The sequence below is a fragment of the Tupaia chinensis genome, unplaced genomic scaffold (genome assembly GCF_000334495.1).
Source record: "Tupaia chinensis unplaced genomic scaffold, TupChi_1.0 Scaffold000511_1, whole genome shotgun sequence".
Lineage (NCBI taxonomy): Eukaryota > Metazoa > Chordata > Mammalia > Scandentia > Tupaiidae > Tupaia > Tupaia belangeri.
In genome coordinates this window covers 431,843-452,570 of record NW_006160024.1, presented here as the reverse complement: position 1 = coordinate 452,570, position 20,728 = coordinate 431,843, and positions in this window count along the sequence as shown.

Here is a 20,728-nt window from a genome sequence, read left to right as displayed (position 1 = left end):
GAAAATAAAACATGCAAGGGCAAGAGAAGACTGGACACTCAAGGACAATGCCACACCTTTCACTCTTCCACTTCCCGAAGCCCACATCCGCCTACTAGGTAACCCCTGTGCAGGAACCACAGGCTTCTTTCCAAAGGATACCTTGACTTTTACTCAAGCCACCTCCTTCCCTCTCTGCCCAGCTCGTTCTCCAGAGAGAAACGGAACGTGGGTTAATTGGGTGTGGGCTAATCAGCATGTTCCTGAGAAACATGCTGGCATAATTCGTAGTGGCTTCCTGAAGCTCAAACACGAAAGCATGGCTTTTCAGACTGCCCGAAATGGTGTCGGTTGCCCAGTAAAACACGGGCAATAGCGCCCATGGGACACAAGCGCTGAGTTGCAGTCCTGCTGGCCGTGACAGCCAGGTCGTCCACCTGGAAATCTGAGCTGCTCTGACTCCTGCTTCTACTTCTTGGGGTTGTCGTAGCATCAAACAACGTTGTGGGCCTGGGCTTCCCCACAGAACCCGTGGCTCCGCTGGGCACACTGGCCCTCCGAGGGGAACCCCGGGAGTCTGCCCCCCGCCCTGGTGCCCAGGCACGCCCAGAACAGAACCCTTTCGTCTCTGTGCGCCCACCCCACCTCTCTTCTGCCCCTTCTCACACTGGGGGGGTAGGGAGGTGGGGTAGGGGGAGTGGACACTGCGGGAAGAGGATTCCAGAAAAAGGTTTAGAAGCAAGGTTGACCCTTCAGGCCAGAGAGACCCAGCCGAGCGTCTGCCATGGCCGGGCGCACCATTCACCCTGACTCTGAGCGTGGGAAGGAGGTGCAGGGCACCCTGTGGCCCGAGGAAGCGGCGGAAGGCAGCCCACGTGTCTGGGGGCAGTCGGTCATCTGCAGCGGTGAGGAACAGGCCGACCTCTAGGGCACAGCGCACGCCCCACCTCGCCCTCGGTCTCGCCCACAGGGGCGCTGGGGCAGAGGTGGCCCTGCTGGCCCGGGCGGGGGGCGCGGGGCGCGGGGCGCGCCAGAACTCGCCGTCCAGGTAGCGGTGCAGGGCCGAGTCGCCCAGCCCGGGTTCGGTCGCTGGCTCCATCGCGCTCCGCAGCCTCTGGCTTTCCCGCGCGGGGGGTGGAGGTGTCTTCGCTGAGCGCCTCCGCTGTGCTCCCGGCATGTGCGGCCCCGGGCGCCCTCTATCCCCTCCGCGCGCCAGTCTCCGCCCTCCTCACCTGTCGGAACCTCCCTCCCTGGCGTCTGCCCCCTGACCCTGCTCCTGGGTGCTCTTGCCCTGAGCTGGCAGACTCCCCTCGCCTTGCTGAGGAACCCCAAACACTACCTCCTTGCCCTGTCACTCGGTTGCCCTCCAGGCGTGTGGGCTACAAGAAGCAAGCATTGGGGCCCTAGACGGGCTGCTGCTCAGGAGGACCTGGCACCCAAGTCCTGGCTGCTCAGGGCCCAGTCATTTCTCTCCTCCGCACCGGGTGCTGGCACCTCATCTCAAGTCCCTGCCACCCCGCGCACCCTAAACGGGGCGTCACAGTGGACTCTAATCACCGTAATTCCGAGACCGCCCAGGCCTGCAGGTCCGAGGTCTGGGGGAGCAGGAAGCTGGAGGTCCAACAGGGTAACTGACTGGAACACTGCCTCATCTCCCAGGACCCTCCTTTTCTGTTGTGGCCAGCGGGATGTGAGTCATAGCCTAAGTGGAGAACACCTTCTCCCCTCTCTCTAATGCTCACATACCTTGTTGACTGACCTTTCTCTCCTTTCTTCCTTTTTTCTTTCTTTCTCCTTTCTCTTCCTTTCTTCCTTTTTCCTTCTTTCCTCTTTACTTTTCTTCCTTCCTTTCTTTCTTTTTCTTTCTATCTCTTTTTCTTTCTGTCTTTCCTATTGCCAGAGGGTCTGGGTGCTCACCAGAAAGAGAAGAGCGAAAGCACCCTCCAATGGAGCGTGGTCATGCTGCAATCCTTTTCCCCATTCCTCCTTCCTGGCAGAATTCTGGGTACACGCCCGCATGCCAGGAGTGTTTTTCCAGCCAAGGGACCTGGGATTAAAACTGCAGTTGACCATGTGGGATCCGGCTTCCTTAACCACTGCACTCCAGGCCAGCCCTATTGGTTTTCTTTATTAAATACACAAGGAGGGACCAGCAGATGGTGTAACCGTTACATTGCTGGACTCCCACATAGTCAACCATGGTTAGAAGCCTGGACCCAGCAGCTTGATTCACGCCTGGCCTGTGTGCGTGCATGCCCAAAATCTCAAGAGGAGAATGGAGAAGAAGGGATTGTGGTATGGCCATCCCCCTGAGAGGTAATTTCTCACTTTCTGTCTCTCCCTCTCTCTCTGTCTCTCCAGGGAGCACATGCATCCTAGAGCAAAAATCTCTCTTAAAATAAATAAATAAATACACAAGGAAATATTAGCTGTTCCCTCCCAAAGAGTACTTTGCTGGGGAGATGACCATTGTGGCTGTGGTCTGCTGTCATTAAGTCAGTGGATGCCGTCTGTATCAGTTTTCGATTTTACGGCTGTTGTCAAAAAGTATCACAGGCTGGGAACCAGTAGTTAGCGTAATGGCTATGTCGCTGGACTCCCACGTAGTCGACCGCGGTTCGTGTCCTGGACCCGGTGGCTTAAAACTCACGCCGGGCGCGTGTGCGTGCATGCCCAAGATCCCGAGAGGAGAATGGAGGAGAAGGGATTGTGGCGTGACCATCCCCCCTGGGGGGTGATTTCTCGCTTTCTGTCTCTATGTCTCTCTCTGTCTGTCTGGCGAGTGCACGTGCCCTACAGTGAAAATCTCTCCAAAAAAAAAAAAAGTACCACAGACTGAGTGGCTTAGGAAAGTACATGGACACACACGGTTTGAGTCCTAGACTAGGCAGCTTGCTTTTTCAATTTCTTCCCACCTCTTTGTCTTTCTCTGGTCAAATTAAAGAATAATAATGTGATGAAAAAAATTAAATAAAATAGTTCTAAAAAAATAAAAGCCAGGCTCTCGGCATGTGTGTGTGTATGAGAGTAAAAATCAGACATTCTAGTGGGCTTTTGAGCTTGCACCTTGTTGTCCAGGTACTGCCACAGACCTGCTGGCTGTGGGTCTGCCCATATATCTCAAGAGTGTAATGTCGAGACTTACCTCTCGATAGCATCACATGCATGTAACAACAGGTAAATGAATTTGACCCACACATCCGAGGGCCAACTGAGTGCTGAGTCTCATGTAGGCAAAGGATAGTCTATGAGAAAGCAATGCCCATTGGTCCATAGGTATATCAAAGCCTGTCTGCCTACCCACAGAGTCCTACAAGATGGCTACTGAGAAGAAAACAAAGCCGCTCAAGAAGATATGGAGCTGGAGGGTTGGGTCAAATGGGCCTCACTGCTCTTGCCTTCCAGCTGATGTCTGGGGCCCTGTCAACTGGGCTCTGTCCGCCACTCCATACCCCCATTCCTCAGTCCTCAGTTTTCTTTTTCTTTGTTTTTTTTTCTTTTTTTTTTTTTGAAAAGGTTTTCGCTATAGGGCACGTGTGCTCGCCAGACAGACAGAGAGAGAAAGAGACAGAAAGCGAGAAATCCCCCTCCCGGGGTGATGGCCACACCGCAATCCCTTCTCCTCCATTCTCCTCTCGAGATCTTGGGTACGCACGCACATGCGCCCAGCGTGAGTTTTAAGCCACCAGCTCCGGGATGCGAACCGTGGTCAACTACATGAGAGTCCAGCAACACAACCATTACGCTAACTGCTGGTCCCAGTCCTCAGTTTTCTGCAAGGACATGCTTAGGCCTTGCTGAGTCCACGAGCAGGGCAGCTCCATGACGGTACTGCATTCTCCACAGATCAGAGCTCCTGGAAAATCACTCTACACTTTATACTGAAAGATCTCCTTCCCCCCCAGTGTAAGCAGGGAAGTGTTGGAAGAGGGCAGGCCCAATCCATGTATAAAATAGGTAACTGTAAGGCAGCCACAAATACGCAATGTTCTGTGCACTGAGTGAATGAGTGATGGAACCGAACCGGAAGAAATTAGTTGGATCCAACCATTCTAATGTCAGGTTCATTCTATGCCCTAAGGTCTCAAGCCTGCTCACTCCAGCTCCTGGAGCTCACCAGGCCACACCTGGCCCAGAAAAATATGTACTGTGAAATACCTTTGTTGGATAGATGGAGTAAAGGAATGGGTGTCTCAGGAAATCCACTGCCATCTTGTTCTTAATAAAGAAAACCATGTACCCTGACAACATCACCATCCAATCAGTCCATCAGAGTAAGGCAGTGAGTCCCTGGATTGCCTAATTGGGTTAAAAGCAACACATACCAACCCAGATCTAAGTTATGAGAGTTCAGATAAATGCGTGTGCTTTAAGCAACATAGGATACAAATCAGGAAAACGGGGCGATTTCATGCCTTTGGTTGGGAGTCTCTGTCATGGGCCTAGACATGGGGGAAAGAAATATTTTGGTCTTGTCTGTTTGAATGGGTGACCAAGAGTGCTTGGTGGGGGGTTTAATTAGGTCTGAAGTCTGACTACCGTTAGGGAAGGGGACCACTGAGGACTGAGCTACTTGGATTAGGGAATGTGCATTGAATTGTGGGTTCAGTTCACTGTGGTACTAGCTGCATCACAATATTTTGGAAGGACAATCACCCCCTTACTACTCTCAGTTTCAGACTAGTCAGAGTTCACATTTATCACTACTTACACTGGTTCATCAATATAAGGTTATTGTTCTTTTATTTTGTAGGGAAGTTATAGTAGAAATTAAGGCCATAAAGTATATTTTATCTCCAAATTTTAAAGCACAAGGTTTTTTTTTTGGAATTTTTATTTCAGACAGAGACAGAGGATCAGGAATGACAAGAGCTGCTTTTATTTAAGCTAGCAGATACATGGTGGTTAAGGCACTACTCTCCTATATGACAAACCACAATTAAAGTTTTGGACCTAGAAGATTGAGAATTACACTGGGGATGTGTGCATATGTGCCCAAATACCAGGAGGAGAATGGAGAAGGAACTGCAGTGTGGCCATGCCCCCTGGGGGTGATTTCTCACTTTCTCTCTGTCTCTCTAGTGAACATACACACCATATAGCAAAAAACTAAATTAAAAAAAAAAAAGAATTGCTTTTATTTAGAGTTGTACAATTGTCCCAATAATGTGGGGACAATTATTTGCTTTTCAATTTGTAAACTTTAGATGGCATAAAGTTTGAGATCTTGGAGACTCTTAATTGTGTTGTAGTTGGGGGTACATCATTGGGCCTGTTTATATTCTAAAATCTCTTCTTACACCTTACAAATGCCTTTGCCATACAAAACCATTAGTATGTATTTGCTTCTAACAATCGCCATAATGCGAGGTACCAAGTTCATATTATAATTTACAATAGTTACATGGTTGTATGTTAATATTTTGTAGATAAAAAAATTGTTCCTTCAATCTATCTCTTGCAACCATTCTATATGTTAGCATATTTTCATTCTTGACTATAAAGGAAGTTGTTTCATGAACACTGATGGGACCAAGGCCTCACAGCCGGTAAGAGGTGAAGCCAAAACAAAAGTCCCCATCTTTTCACTGCAGCGCTACCTTCAGGTTAGATAATACAAATCATTTCAAAAGTAAACATATAGAAAATGGGCTAGAGCCCCAAACCAAAGCTATACTACTAATAAGGGGGGCAACCCCAGACAAAACCCCCATCGTTTTCATCAATCTCAGCCCTGCAACTACTGAGATAGGGTCTCTTTAAGGGCAGACATTTTCAATCCTTTGCTCCAGCTTTTTTTTATTATTATTTTAAGAATTATTTAAGGGGGCTAGTAGCTGATGTGGTAGTTATGGCACTGGACTCCCACATGGCTGACTGAGGTGTGAGTCACAGACCTGGAGACTTGTTTTCTTACTTTCCTTTTCTTTCTCTGGTGAGCATACATGTCCTGTAGCAAATTTTTAAATAATAATGATGATGATAAATAAAACCAAATAAATAATCCTTTTTGAAAATCTTGGAAAAAATATTATTTAATTTTATTTATCATTATTATTATATTACTTTGCCATAGGGCGTATGTGCTCACTGGAGAGAGAGAGAAAGTGAGAAAGTAAGCCACCAGGTCCAGGACTCAGAGAGCAGTAGACCATGTGGAAGTCCAACACCTTTACCACCATGCCACCTGCTGGACCCAACTCCAGATTTTTATGGCAAAGCTCTGTACCTACTGATGATTTTATATACGTGGAGAGAAAATGGCAAATTTTTCAAGTGATAGTATTGGCATAATTAGCTATTTGGATCCACACTACCCAGTTAATCCAGAGCTGATAGGTCCCGATTGGCAGCATGAGCTAGGGTATCTGGCAGGAACGCCCAAGGACCAGAAACAGCTCCAGACATGAATTCCACTGCCCAGCTGCTCCGGACTTTCCAGCTCAAGATGACCAGGAAGGGAGGCAGACTAGCCCCACTCAAAGCCACAGTGGTGAGCAGGAGAACTGGGGACATTTGTTCATAAGATATGGGGGTGCTTGGTGAGGGACAGGAGAAGCCTGGGAGTTACCAAGGACCATACATTAGAGGACTCCACCAGACAACTTCTGGAACTAATTTATCAGTCATTGCCAATGGATAATACATTTCTTATCAATTGGCATTTTTTTAAAAGTTTATTAATTTATTTCCTCCATGAGAGAAAGAGAGAGATGGGGAGTAGTGGGATAGGCATCCCCATCAGGGTCTCCACACCATGACCTTCCCCAAGTTTCAGCCACCCCAGGTTATGGATATGTGTATGAGCACCCCGAATGCTCAAAGAGGTCCTAGGACAAGAACCTGGGACCTTTCCCATTTGGATCTGGTTGTGTTACTGCTGCACCACCATCTGGCCCCTACAACTGGGGCCAGAATAAGAAGATAGGCATATGACTGACTGAGTAGGCTAAAACAACCTACTTCTGATGACTGAGGGGGTTCTAAAAAAGGACTGGCAAAGAAAGGGTTTGAGATCTGGCTGGAGATTACCAGTGAGATGTTTCAGAAGTGAAAGACACCAAATATGGAAAAGCTTCCTGGGACCACATCTGAGGCACATCTCCATAACCAGGACTAGCGGTGCTTTCAAATTCATGGCTGAAAACAGAATGCTGCTTCAGAACATTCAAAACCATGAGATGGGACTAAACAGGGCATATTACTATTACCTTATCAAAAAAGAGGAAAACTATATTCTGTTACGATGCTAGAAATACAAGGCAGGAGAGAAAGAACCAGAAACTGAGAACAGACAAAGTAGACCAAAAAATTATAAAACAAAACCAGAAAAGGACAAAAAGAAATCTAGTTGTTGGTCGTCTAGAGATGTTATCGGCTTCATGGCAGCCAGTGATAGGACACAGTAAGTGATGTAGTGTTTCAGCCCAGATTAAAGCTTACACAATCTCAGTTTCTCCCCACTTCTTTCCCATTTTAACATCATTACATGTGCAACAGGCAAACGAGATTGGCTAAAAACTTCACAGCAAGTAAGATTGCAAAAAGACTTCACAGGAAGTAAGCTAAAGAATTCTAGGGGTCAGCAGGTGGCACGGTAGTTAAGGCACCAGATTCTCACATAGCCAACCTCAGTTCAAGTCTTGGACCTGGTGGCTTGAAATTCACGCTAGGTGCATGTGTTTGTGCATGCCTCAAATCCCAGGAACAAAGTGGAGCAGAAGGGATTGTGGCATGACCATCTCCCCTGGTGGGAGACTTCTCACTTTCTCTCTCACTGTCTCTCTCTCTCCCTCTCTCTTTCTCTCTCTTTCTTCCTCTAGTACTGATGCACCCTATGGCAAAAGCCTAAAAAATAAAATTCTAGAAATCACTACTCCCCAAATCATAAAAGTCACCAAAAAAAAAAAACAAAGTGAAAGGGATTTTTTGGAAAGAGAATTCAGGATATTATTTAGACTAAGTCCTAATTAAAAACATAACAAAGCATTAGAAAAACAATCTTACGAGGGTCTACACAAGGAAACAAAAAAGGATGAGAAAGTAGGACAAGTAGATTTAGAATATTCACTGATCCTGGATCTAAAATGGGTATCTTGTATAGCTTCCTGATTTCATCTTAGTATATTTTCCCTCAGCATTTCTTATTTTTCTTTTCTTTTCATTTTTTAGGAGAGATTTTTGCTACTCGCTAGAGAGACAGATAGAGACAGAGAGACAGAAGATGAGAAATGACCCCCCAGGGAGGATGGCCATGTCACAATCCTGTCTCCTCCATTCTTCTCTCAGGATCTTGGGCATGCAGCTGGTGTGAGTTTTAAGCCACCGGGTCTGGGACACTACGGTCAACTATGTGGGAGCAATGTAACCATTACATCATCTGCTGGTCCACCCTTAGAGTTTCTAAAAAACTGATTTTATAGGATTTTATTTCTTCCATCTAAAAATGTCTAGAGTCTCTAAGACAAGGGTGCTCAAGTGCCATGAGCTATAAAGTCAGTGAAAAAACTGCAGGTACAGCAGAGTAACGAAGCATACATGGGAGGGGGGAGCCCACCCTAAGGGCTTGGTAGGTCAGCAGGATTCTGATTTCCAGTAGGACTCCACACCCACTAGAGAAGCCCCAGCTAGACTCTCTAGGACTGCTGGGAATGCTGCACCCAAGACAAAAGAACCAGTGCGCCCCCACATAGCGTCCAGAACCTACACACGGTGACAGGAGCATCATCGCTGGCTTCACCAGCACCTCTAGGTCCACTCAGCTATGGATCCCTGTTCTGAGCCAAATCCTGGGAGCGAAGTGTGCAGGGCTACACCAACACATGACTTTAAAAAAAGAGAGAGAGAAAGAGAAAAGAAGGAGAAAGGGAAGGAGGGAGGGAGGGGGAGAAAGAGAGAGAGAGAGTGAAAGAAAGAAGAAAGAAAGAAGAAAAAGAAGAAAGAAAGGAAGGAAGAAAAAAATACTTTGGCTAGCTCTGAAATTGTCAATGGCAGCAACTCTCCATAATGCCCATATGGTACTTCAGAAGAAGATTCAGGAAAATGAAGGATTACAGCCAGCCTTCAAAAACCACAGTGTCTGACAAGTCCCCTTAAGGGCCAAAATGTGTATCAGTGTTGGCAATACATCACATGACCATAACGCATCAAGGTGAAAGCTGCTGCTGCCTTGACTGGTTAGGGGTGATCCTTGACTGGTTAGGAGTCCTGCATCCTAAAAAAGGAAATTCCTCTATTCAAGAGGTAGAGAATACCCATGTGGCTACTTAGCACAGACTCAACTCCAAGACAGATGAGGCCAGGGAATTGGTGTTAAGTTCCTTAGGAAGATAGCAGACACAGCCCAAAGAAAATTAAGTAGAGGAGGGTGGCATCTCAGGTGTGCCTCAGGACACACCGGACCTGAATTCAGGGGAGGTCACGATTTCTCTCTGCCCTGGAAACCTTTACTCTCTTTCACAATAGAGAGCCGGTACGTGCTCAGAGAGAAAGAGAAATGCCCGTAATGAGGCCCGGTTGTACCATGAGCCCTTTCCCCCAGTCCCCAGCCTGCCAGGATCTTTACCACTGTGTTTCAGAACCACTGGGCAGGGATCTAAACCCATAGCAGGCCAAATAGCTTCCAATACTGCACTTCAATATGCTACCAACTACAGCACAAAGGTTGGGCCTCAAAACAACTTTCTGAGTGCATTACTCAACTGGTGTCATCTGCTGGGAGCCCCCCGGCACTCTCCTAGAGGGATCTGGGTGGGCCTCATGACTTTTCAGCCTTCTGTGTTTTAGCACTAAGCACCAAATCAAGATGGCTCATGCCCCTCTTCACCAGCCTGTGAGGGTCTGGAAAAATGGGACATTTTTTGTGTGAGTTCAGGTCCCAGAACAAATGTGTGGCACACGATGGGCATCGCAAAGGGGGACAGTGAATGTTGCTGAGACAAGAGAGTCCTCTACTCATTCCCGAGGCCAGCCCACCACCAGAGCTAAGAGTCCCTTCCTCTTGCCGCAGGACTGTGCTTCCCAGCTGCTAACCTTGCACTATTCCACTAACATGATGAATACACTAAACTGCTCCCATGCCAAGACCCTTCCCTCACTACTCTTCACTGCCCAAATCATCCCCATCTTCTGCTTACTGGCAATCTAGAAATGACAGCTTATTTAATTTAAGAGCTTCCCAAATTGATGGCCTCAAATTGGGGTGGGGAGGTTGGCGATGGGGGAAGATACCACTGTAAGGAGAAAGAGGAATGTATCCCTTGGAAAAAAGTCATTCTCTAGGTACAAATTTCTTTTAAATTACATAGTTTAACCAAGGAGCTTCTCGGGCTTTTAATATGTTAACATGCAGGCAGTCTCCAAGATGCAGAATCCATGGACCCTGTTTCCTAGGTTAACTTGACTCCACACTCCCAATAAAATCTCCAAGATACCACCGCAACCCTTGGGTTACCTGACTATAGTCTGACCGACTCCACCTCTTGAGCCCCCTCCACTTCGAGAGTAAAGGCCACTGCTGCCTTCACTGTCGCCAACTCCAGCTGCATCCCTTCAGTTTTGATCCTACCTGACCTCACTGTATCCTCCGATCCTTAAACGCCTTCCTCCACCAAGAGGCAGCATGAGTCTTTCTTTATTCTCTCTCTAAATCAGCCCAGGTTGACCATAGGACTGCCAGGAAAACAATAAAGAGAAGAGGGGATGCTATAGGCTAGGAGCTCCCAACCTGTAGGCTTCAAACCTCGGGGAGCTGCAGTTTGGGTCATGCCTATAAATCTTTTGAGAGCACACTTTCTGAAACTTGCTCTGTGCTCCAGGTCTCCTGAGGCCTCTCTATAGCCAACCCTCATCCTTTAAGGACAATGACAAGTGGAGGTGGAATAGTGACCACCTCATTCTCTAGCTTGAAATTTTCTCTTTTCTCTCCATCATGTCTGGATTTTTAACACCAGGGTAAATAGGGCAGGAAAGGCAACCAATTGCTGCTACGATCCATAATAACCAAACAATCCGGCTGATGGCAGCCAGCAGGAGGCTGCTTTTGGCAGTGTAGGGGAAGCAATGGAGATCCATAATTTTTGGTTTCTCCCTACTGGTCCCAGCTATGCTAGTTGGAGGGAAAACACTATCTGCCCTAATCTAATCCCTAGTAATTCAGACCTAAGGTGTTAAAGTCAGGGGGGCTTCATGCTGCTTGGGCTGGTGATGTCTAAGTGGACCACTGGTCTAAACATGGCATTGGGAAGCATTCTCCCTGCTGAGTCAGCTCCCATGGAGAATTTGGGAGTCAGGTAGACTTACATGCTCTGCTACCTCTAGCATCCCTCAAGGGCTTGCTGCTGCACAAATGCAAAATGAGACTGCCCTGATTTCTCAAACAGTGACTTTCCTGGAGCTCAGAGATGACTAGAACCTGCTTTGCCCAGGCTCAGGGCACTGAGCTTCTAGGAATAGTGGCCACAACCTCAGCTGATGAAGGACTGCAGGAGGACTTGGGAATGTGAGAACTTCCACCATCTGGTGCTCTTGACTTGGTTCTTTGGGGAGAGAAGATGTGCCCAACTGTAGGTTGGTCTCTCTGGGGCTGTGCTAGTTCAAAGGGACTCAGAGTTAAGGGGTTCTCTGTGCTGGGGAACCTGAAGGTAAGGACAGCACTTCAGTGACTGAGATGGATGGGCCCCACCACCCCAGCTCCTCCTACCTGCACTCACCAGCCAGCAGCTCCACCCCTCATCCAAACTAGCCCTCCATCTACAGCATGCGGGTGCAAGGAGGACGCAAGCGAGGCCCACCTGGGAAAGACTGCCCCACTCCATGGATTAGAGGAAGGAAGTGATGTCTTCTTATTTTTATTTCTAGCCATTCCTTTCTTCCTGCCCACTATCTTATCCCCTTTACCTGGCACTCCACTTTCCATAAAACATCCACTCTCTCCACGTGATTCTGGTAGAGCTCTCTCTCTCTCTCTCTCTGTCTCACTTGCCTCTGACAAACTGTCTCACCAGCATCCTCTTTTCTATATAAACATTAGAAAGAGGTTCACTCACCTTTTTGTAAACAGGCATAAGGTCTATATAAGCAATGAGTTCTACAATCTCCTTGAAGTCCTGCACAACTGGAGGCTAGGGTGATACACAGTAACGTTGGTGCTGTTTAGAGTCCAGAGGTGCAACTGGATTGGAAGCCAGCTGATCCTTTGGGTAGTCCAGCTACCTAAGTAGATAAAGCCCCATTTTTGTTTATTAAAGAAAAAGTTGGGGACCAGCAGTTAGCGTAATGGCTATGTCGCTGGATTCCCATGTAGTCGACCACAGTTCGCATCCTGAACCCGGTAGCTTAAAATTCACACCGGGCGCGAGTGCGTGCATCCCCAAGATCCCGAGAGGAGAATGGAGGAGAAGGGATTGCAGCGTGGCCATCCCCCCTGGGAGGTGATTTCTTACTTTGTGTCTCTCTGTCTGTCTGTCTGGTGAGCGCACATGCCCTATAGCAAAAACCTCTCAAAAAAAAAAAAAGGTTGGGAACTGGACCCATAGCCTAGTGATTAAGGGAGCTAGATCCCACATGGCCAACCATGGTTCGAATCCCGGCCCTGGGTGTATATGTATGTGTGCACGTCCCAAATCCCAACAGGATGGATAAATGGAGAAGACGGATCGCAGCATAACCATGTCGCATTGGTGGGGGTGCGGTGCCTTGTCCCTCCCCTTCTCCAGCAATTACACATGTCCTCTAACAATCAAAGCAAAGTTGGTAGAGAAGGCAAGGGGCCCTTGGGACCAGCAGTTAGTGTAATGGCATGTTGCTGGACTCCCATGTAGTCGACTGGGGTTCGAGTCCCGGACCCGGTGGCTTAAACTCACACCGGGCGCCTGTGCGTGCATGCCCAAGATCCCAAGAGAAGAAAGGAGAAGAGACTGTGGCGTGGCCATCCCCCCGGGGGGTGATTTCTTGCTTTCTGTCTCTCTGTCTCTCTCTGTCTTTCTGGTGAGTGCACGTGCCCTGTAGCAAAAACCTCTCCAGAAAAAAAGAAAGAAAGAAAAAAAAGAAGGCAAAGGACCCTTTAAAGTAGCAACACCAGTATGTATAAACCATATTTTGTCTTAAAAAGTTCTGCCATAAGGGGCCAGGACTCAAACCCTTATGGAGCATATGAGATCCATCTATGGTTTTGGCCATGTCCACTTTTATACATTGATGTGGAAACATGAACTTTTGCCCTTTGTTTTATAATACTGGGATTATATTTTCACCTCTGCCTTTTGCTAACTGAATATAAGGAAAATGCTTCTGAGACATTACTAAAGACCAGACTTGATTTTAAAACACGTGTAAAATATTCCATGGTAAGATCGTTTCACAACTTACACTGGAGTCCCTGATGTTGGTGCATACACTGTTCCCGGCGGTAGGCCACTACACAGGGCGGCACCCTGGACATGCCCCTCACCCACATGCTCCATTCCATGGATTCTGCTCCCGGGAGTGGGATGGCTGGGTTTGCTTTTGTTTGTTTTTTAATCATAGATATTGACATCACTCTTCAAATCAAGTTTTAACAATTGCCAATCCCATTGGCGATGTTTGAAAGAGTCCCATGTTCCCCAGAGAGGACCAGGACCCAGTTGTGCAGCACATGGGCTGATAAAAACGAATTACACCAAAATCGCTAGTTCATTGTATGTCTCAGAAAACTTTGCAAAGCATCCAGAATGGTGTTGAAACCAACACTTCACACAGTTACCCTTGGGAATAGGTACTATTTACAAAAGCGCCTCCCTGACCTTTTATATTTATAGGCAAGAGGATTATATTCACTCCACTCTCATAGGCAGCTGACTAAACTCATTAAAGGTTTAAAACTTCAAACAAAGTTCCAATTAGCAACAGTTGAAAATGTTTTATCATGACTGTTGATATTTTGAAAAGACTAGCTCCTCACCTACCAGATTCTGCATTAGGTTTCAAATAGACAAAGGGGAAAAAAAAATTCAAAAATTAAACAAAGGGAAAAAAATCATGAGAAGGTTTTCTTCAAAAACTAAGGAAGAATCACCAGTGACTGAAGCTGCTGTGGGTCAGTGGTTTTCAGTCAGTTGGAGTGACTCATTCGTTTCCAGGGGTTTTTAACTTGCTATAGGGCACATGTGTTTCCAGAGAGAGGCAGAGAGAAAGATGGAGAGAGGGAAAGTGAGAAATCACACACACACACTCCCTCCCCAGGGGTAGAGGGTAGCCATGCTGCAATCCCTTATCCATTTCCTTTTCAGGATTTTGGGTGCACATGCACACAGACCCAGAGTGTTTTTCAAGCTGCTGGGTTCAGGCCTCAAACTGTGCAGTTGGTCATGTGGGAATGAGCTGCCTAAACCATCTCACCACCTGTCGGGCCTCATTTCTGGGGGTTTTTAAATTTCCTTTTCAAAGTGACAGAACTATAATTGTTAGGATCTTACCAGAAAGACACCTGTTGGTTGCTTCACCTGTAGATAGTCCCCATTTCACTTCCCGGAACCCCTGATTTCCTTAGGGCCTGTGGTCATGGGATTGTGCGGAGGCTTCATGGAGAGACGAGTAGTTTAATCAGCTCAGAGTGGCACAGGGGACATTCGGGACTGTGGACAAACCAGATGAGACCAAGAATGAACAGTTTTGCTACTAGGAAGGAAGTTGGCCTGAAAGGCAAAGTCTCCCCAGAGCTGACAGAACCGCAGAGAAAGACAACTAAGCTCCTAATTAAACTGCACTGAAAGGCCACCTACCTCTGGATTCATCAGTAAAGTGAGCCAATATGAGCCAATAAATTCATTGTTTAAGCTAGCTCAAGTTGGGTTTTTGTTTACTGCAACTCAAAATAGCTGTGTAAACTTAATCAGCCTCAGAAATGTCACTGTTTGTTCTTCTAAGTATTTAGCAATTACTCTATTGTGACATATTAGTGAGTGCCCAGGATGAGAGATACTGATTGCCTGGAGGCTCCATGCGTTGAACTCTTCTCCCCTTTCCCTCTCCACCCTATGTCTGATACCCGATTGCTGGTCCAGCTGGGCCTCACGAACATCTTGTGATCCACTCCTCATGGACTCGGCTTGTCGCCAGGGCTGTTCTGGAGGTACACATCCCTCTCCCACGTCAGCATTCCAAGATCAGAGGCACTGAATTAAAAGCTCTGTACAAACTCTGGTGATCCTGCTCATTGATAACCTGGCTTTTTATTATAATCTTCAAACAATGTATATGTTGGGTTGTCAGAAAAGCTATGACACATTTTCACAAAGAAAAACAGAAAAATACATCGTGATTTTTCTGACAACCCAAGATGACCAGAACCCTGCACCAGAGACAAGGAGCCTGTGCAGGTCTTACAGGTGATCTTAACGTATATCAGCTGAGCCTGTGCTCAGTCATGGTTGTCAGCAGGGCGTCCTGTCCTGCTTATATGACTAATAAACCTACGTCTTCCCCTGATGGACCTCTAGGTGCATTCTTTGAGGTCAGCAAACACTACAGACAAGCTCTCTCAGAATGCAACCCCCAATTCACTGAAGATAGCTTTCAGATTTCAGAAAAAATGAAAGACCATCAAGTGGGAATAAGAGAAAGAAAACAGATTTTTGTGGGATCTGTACTTATTTCAAATTTTCAATGTCATTAAAACCCTTGCCAAGCCAACTGGGTCTAAATAAAAGTATGTATAACATATGTTCAATGATACGAAAGCAGCTAAAGAATGAGAAGATGCAGATAATAAAAGAAACAGAATGCACATCTGGCTAGAATCCTTTAAATACTTACCATATGAAATAGTTAATGTCACTATAGCAAATGATCATAAAGAGTTCCACTGTTTACTGGAGAGCTGATCTTCTGATTTATTGGGGTTTTTTAGCTCCCAGGTATGTGAACAAATTAAAAAGTCACCCTCAAAATGCTGGGTACAAAGCCCAGGTGGCCACTGATGTCCAAGGTTTAGAGAGAGGTTATCAGGAAGATGGCTGGTCAAGCAATGTTCAAATTGATTACCTATCAAGGGACCAGCAGTTAGTGTAATGGCTATGTCGCTGGACTCCCATGTAATCAACTGTGATTCACATCCCGGACCTGGTGGCTTAAAACTCACGCCAGGCGTGTGTGCATGCATGCCCAAGATCCTGAGAGGAGAATGGAGGAGAAGGGATTGTGGCATGGCCATCCCCTCTTGGGAGTGATTTCTCACTTTCTGTCTCTCTGTATCTCTCTGTCTGGCGAGCACATGCGCCCTATAGCAAAAACTTCTCCCCCACCAAAAAAAAAAAAAATTGATTACCTATCAAGAAGTCTAAATGGAAGACCAGCAGGTGACATGGTGATTAAATTGCTAGACTCCCACATTGCCAAGTGCAGTTCAAGTCTTGGACCCAGTAGCTTGAAAGTCATGCTGGGTGCATGTGCATGCATGCCTGAAATCTTGGGAGGAGACTAGAGGAGAAGGGATGGTGGCATGGCCATCCCACCAGAGGGGGTAATTTGTAATTTTCCCCTCTCTGTGTTTCTCCAGCGAGCACACACACCCTACAGCAAAAACCTAAAAAAGTCTAAAAGGGTAATAGGTTCAAAAAAAATCATGGGATCATCATCTGGAGGTCCCCTTAGAAAACCAGAATCCCTGAGCCAGCCTGTGGTATGGATCCCATGGCTGACCAGCGCAATTTGAGTCCCGGACCTGGCAGCTTAAGAAACACACCAGGCATGTATGCATGCATGCCCAAAATCCTAAAAGGAGAGAGATGGAGAAGGGATTGTAGCATGGCCATTCCTTGGTGGCTGGAGGGGGAGACGTTGGTGGGGTACGTGTTATCACTTTCCCTTTCTCTGTCTTTCTGTCTCTCTCTTCAGCGACCACATGCACCGTTTGGCACTATTTTAAAAAAATAATAAAATAGAAAGAAGAAGAAGCCCCAAGACCTATCCAAAAGAGAAGCAGAAGCAGAGATGTACCACCCAGTGATCCAAATATCCAAGAGAAATAGCCATAGCCCTGTGTAACCTAATACAACAAATTGCAAAGAGCAATAAATGCAGACAAGGCAGTTTGAGTACTAAAGGAAAGGAAGTATATTATATTAAAAAACAAAAAAAAAACTTGCATTGATATGCAAAAGCAAGGGGACCGCAAAGGTAAAAAGATACAAGATGAAAATATAAGAGTAATAGCAGCGGGACCAGCAGTTGGCCTAACAGCTATGTTGCTGGACTCCCATGTAGTAGACCATGGTTCAAGTCCTGGACCTGGCAGCTTAAACTCCCGCTAGGTGTGTGTGCATGTGCACCCAAGATCCCGAGAGGAGAATGGAGAAGGGATTGCAGTGTGGCCATTCCCCCTGGGGGTGATTTCTCTCTTTCTGTCTCTCTGTCTCTCATTGTCATTCTGGCGCATGCACACGCCCTATGGCAAAAACCTCTCCAGTGGCATGGTGGTTAAAGGCGCTGGACTCCCACATGGCCAACCACGGTTCAAGTCTCAGACCTGGTGGCTTGCTTTCTCACTTCCTCTCTCTCTCTCTCTGTCTCTCTCTGATCAAACTGGAAAATAATAATGATAATAATAATAAAGTTAAATAAAATAATTCTTTAAAAAAAAAAACCTCTCCAAAAAAAAAAGAGTAATAGCAGCAATACTAACTGTAACAGCAGCAGCCAGGGCAGAAAGTGTGACATAATAGAAATACATCTTGGGTGAATGCATCCCATTTTATTTAATTTTACTTATTTATTTTTGGAGAGGCTTTTGCCATAGGGTGCATGCACTCGCCAGAAAGACAGAGAGACAGAGAGACAGAGAGTGAGAACTCACCCTCCAGGAGGCATGGCCATGCCACAATCCCTTTGTCTCCATTCTCCTCTCAGGATCTTGGGCACTCACGCACACGTGCCAGGTGTGAGTTTAAGTCACCAGGTCCAGGACTTGAACCACTTTTGACTACATGAGAGTCCAGCGACATAGCCATTATGCCATCTGCTGGTCCCCCCACTTTAAATTAATATGTGTCTACTAATGTTACTTCCAGACAAGACAACTTGCAGTCAGAGAAATCATGGACAAGAAGACACAAAAGTCTCAGCAGGATAAAGATGAAGCCAGGCTGTTGTGACCTATCTCTAGTGACCTGTGGCTAGGAGTTTTTGTCATTCCATGGGGAAGACAAATCAGCAGTTAAATATAAAGCACCTAAGGACCAGCAGATGGCGTAATGGTTACATTGTTGGACTCCCATGTAGTTGAGCATGGTTTGAGCCCTGGGCTGGGTGGTTTAAAACTCACCCCAGGCTCATGTGTGTGTGTGTCCAAAATCCCGAGAGAAGAATGGAGAAGAAGGGACTGTGGCGTGGTTATCTCCCTCAGGGGTGATTTCTCACTTTCTGTCTCTCTAGCTCTTTCTGTCTCTTTGGCCAGTTCACATGCCACATAACAAAAATCTCTCAAAAAAAAAAAAAAAGACAAAAATGGAACATCTCTGTGTGCTATGTATGATAATTAATATGGATGCTCAAGCAAACCAGTCTATAGGTAACTCACAGTTTAACATCAGCTTTCTTCAACTCATTCCTTTGTTTTCAAAAAGACAAGCCAGAGAACCCTATTCAGATTTTCACACACAGACAAGAATTAAATTAGAGCCCAGCTATATCTCTCAGGACTAGCCATGAAACTCAATATTTTTAAGTAACCAGGTCTGAGCCTTGATCCTTGGAGAGTGTTCAACTCTTTGAAGGGCGAGAAGCCAATCCAGTCTGAGCAAGAATACTGCTTACTTACCAAGTTGGTAGAGAAAATATACATAATTGTATAAAGTAGAAACATTGAAAATGCTAATGAAAATTTGAACTTCTACTCAAAAATATAGATTACCCCCCTGATAAAATAACTAAAAAAAAATCTGTCTGGCCATTTCCCTAGGTTCCTGGTTAAGGGTTTCAGAAACTATTGGAATTTTCTGAGTGATGAGAGTGTCTTTGTTATGCGAACTAGGTGATTCATGGTGGGCTCCTAGAAAACTTCAGGATGGGGCTGATCACCAGGAAAAACTCAGGCTTGGGGCTTTGAGCTATGTAGCATCGACCAGTCCTTCACACCATCAGGATACTGAATACTGGGTTCGATCACTCAGTCAATGACTTCATTAATCATGCATACTCAATGAAACCCCAATGAAAACTCTGCACAATGAAGCCCATTGCAGCTTGTGATCAACGAGCAGACTAGTATGTCAGGAGACACAGCCTGACCCTACAGGAAGAGGACATGAAGGCCCCATGTTCAAGACCCTCCCTGACCTCATCCTATGTGCATTCTTTATGTTAAAACTGTAATAATAAGTGGAGTTTCCAGAGTTCTGTGAGCCATGCTAGTATGTTGTTATTGAACTGAGGGCAGTCATAGTAACTCCAGAATTGGTCAGAAGTTCAGGTGACCTGGGAACCCCTAAATTTATGGTTGGCATCTGAAGTAAGGGAAGCCCTACTGGGGACAGAGCCCTGAAACCTGTGGAGTCTGACACTAACTATGGGAAGTTAGTGTCAGATTTATTTGCAGCATACCCATATGGGGTGAAAACAGAACACCTTGGATCGGAGTTTAGAAAGGGATTGGTTAGTCATTACCCAAAAGAGGCAGGGTCAGCTGTCACTGCCTGCATGTTCAGACCACTGTCTTTAACATAAGCCTAGCCAGGCCTGATGGCCGGTGGCTGTTTTTCCTGAGAGTCTGACACTTCTGGCATGTGATTTGAATGGTAATTTTTACAGAGATGCCAGAATTTTTCCCTTCTTCTCCAATCTTCTAACCAGTCTCAGGGTGGTATTTCCTACAGAAAATCAAAACTTTTCTGTAGGAAATCTCTCTTCATATCCCCGATTACTACCAAACAACTAAAGGGCGGAAAATCTCCCACAAATGTTAAAGCAAAGGCATCTTTTTAAATACCTAGAATTTTTGCCCAGTCTTCTACTTTTCAATATAAAATGTTCCAATAAGGGTGATTTATTTATGCTTAGAACTAAATGTGATTTGCTGTAGAACACATATAAAATAAATTCACAAATAAGAAAATATATATATATGTATTTCTGGCCTAAAAGTCTTCTATTTCTGTGATCAGTTATACAGCCTAGTAGTTGTCCACCCTAACAAGCCATCTCTCTACTGAAAGTAAGCACGGAGCTATTCCTTTCTGGAGGAAACAAATGATTCACCATTGGTTAGCAAAAGAGAAAAAAAAAATATGAAAGCACGTAAAGAAAAAGACAGAAAAAACAGAACTGGCAACATATCCTGAAAGCTACAAAACTTTTTTTTTTTTTAATTTGCTATAGGAGGATCAGCAGAAGGCATAATAGTTTACAACACTAGACTCCCAAATCACCAATCACATTCAAGTCCTGGACCCAGTGTCTTCAAAATCATACCAGATGGGTGTGCATGCACACATGCCCAGGATCCCAGGAGAATGGAGGAGAAGGGGTTACGGCATGGCCATCCTTCCTCGGGATGATTTCTCACTTTCCCTCTCACTGTCTCTGTCTCACTCTCCAGTGAGTGTATGCACCCTAAGGCAAAAGCCTCTAAGAAAAAAAAAATTGCCATAGAAAATATGTGCTTGTCAGAGAGAGACAGAAAGAGAGAGAGAGAAAGACAGATGAGACCAGCAGTTGGCATAATGGCTATGTGGCTGGACTCTCATGTAGTCAATCGTGATTTGAGTCCCGGACC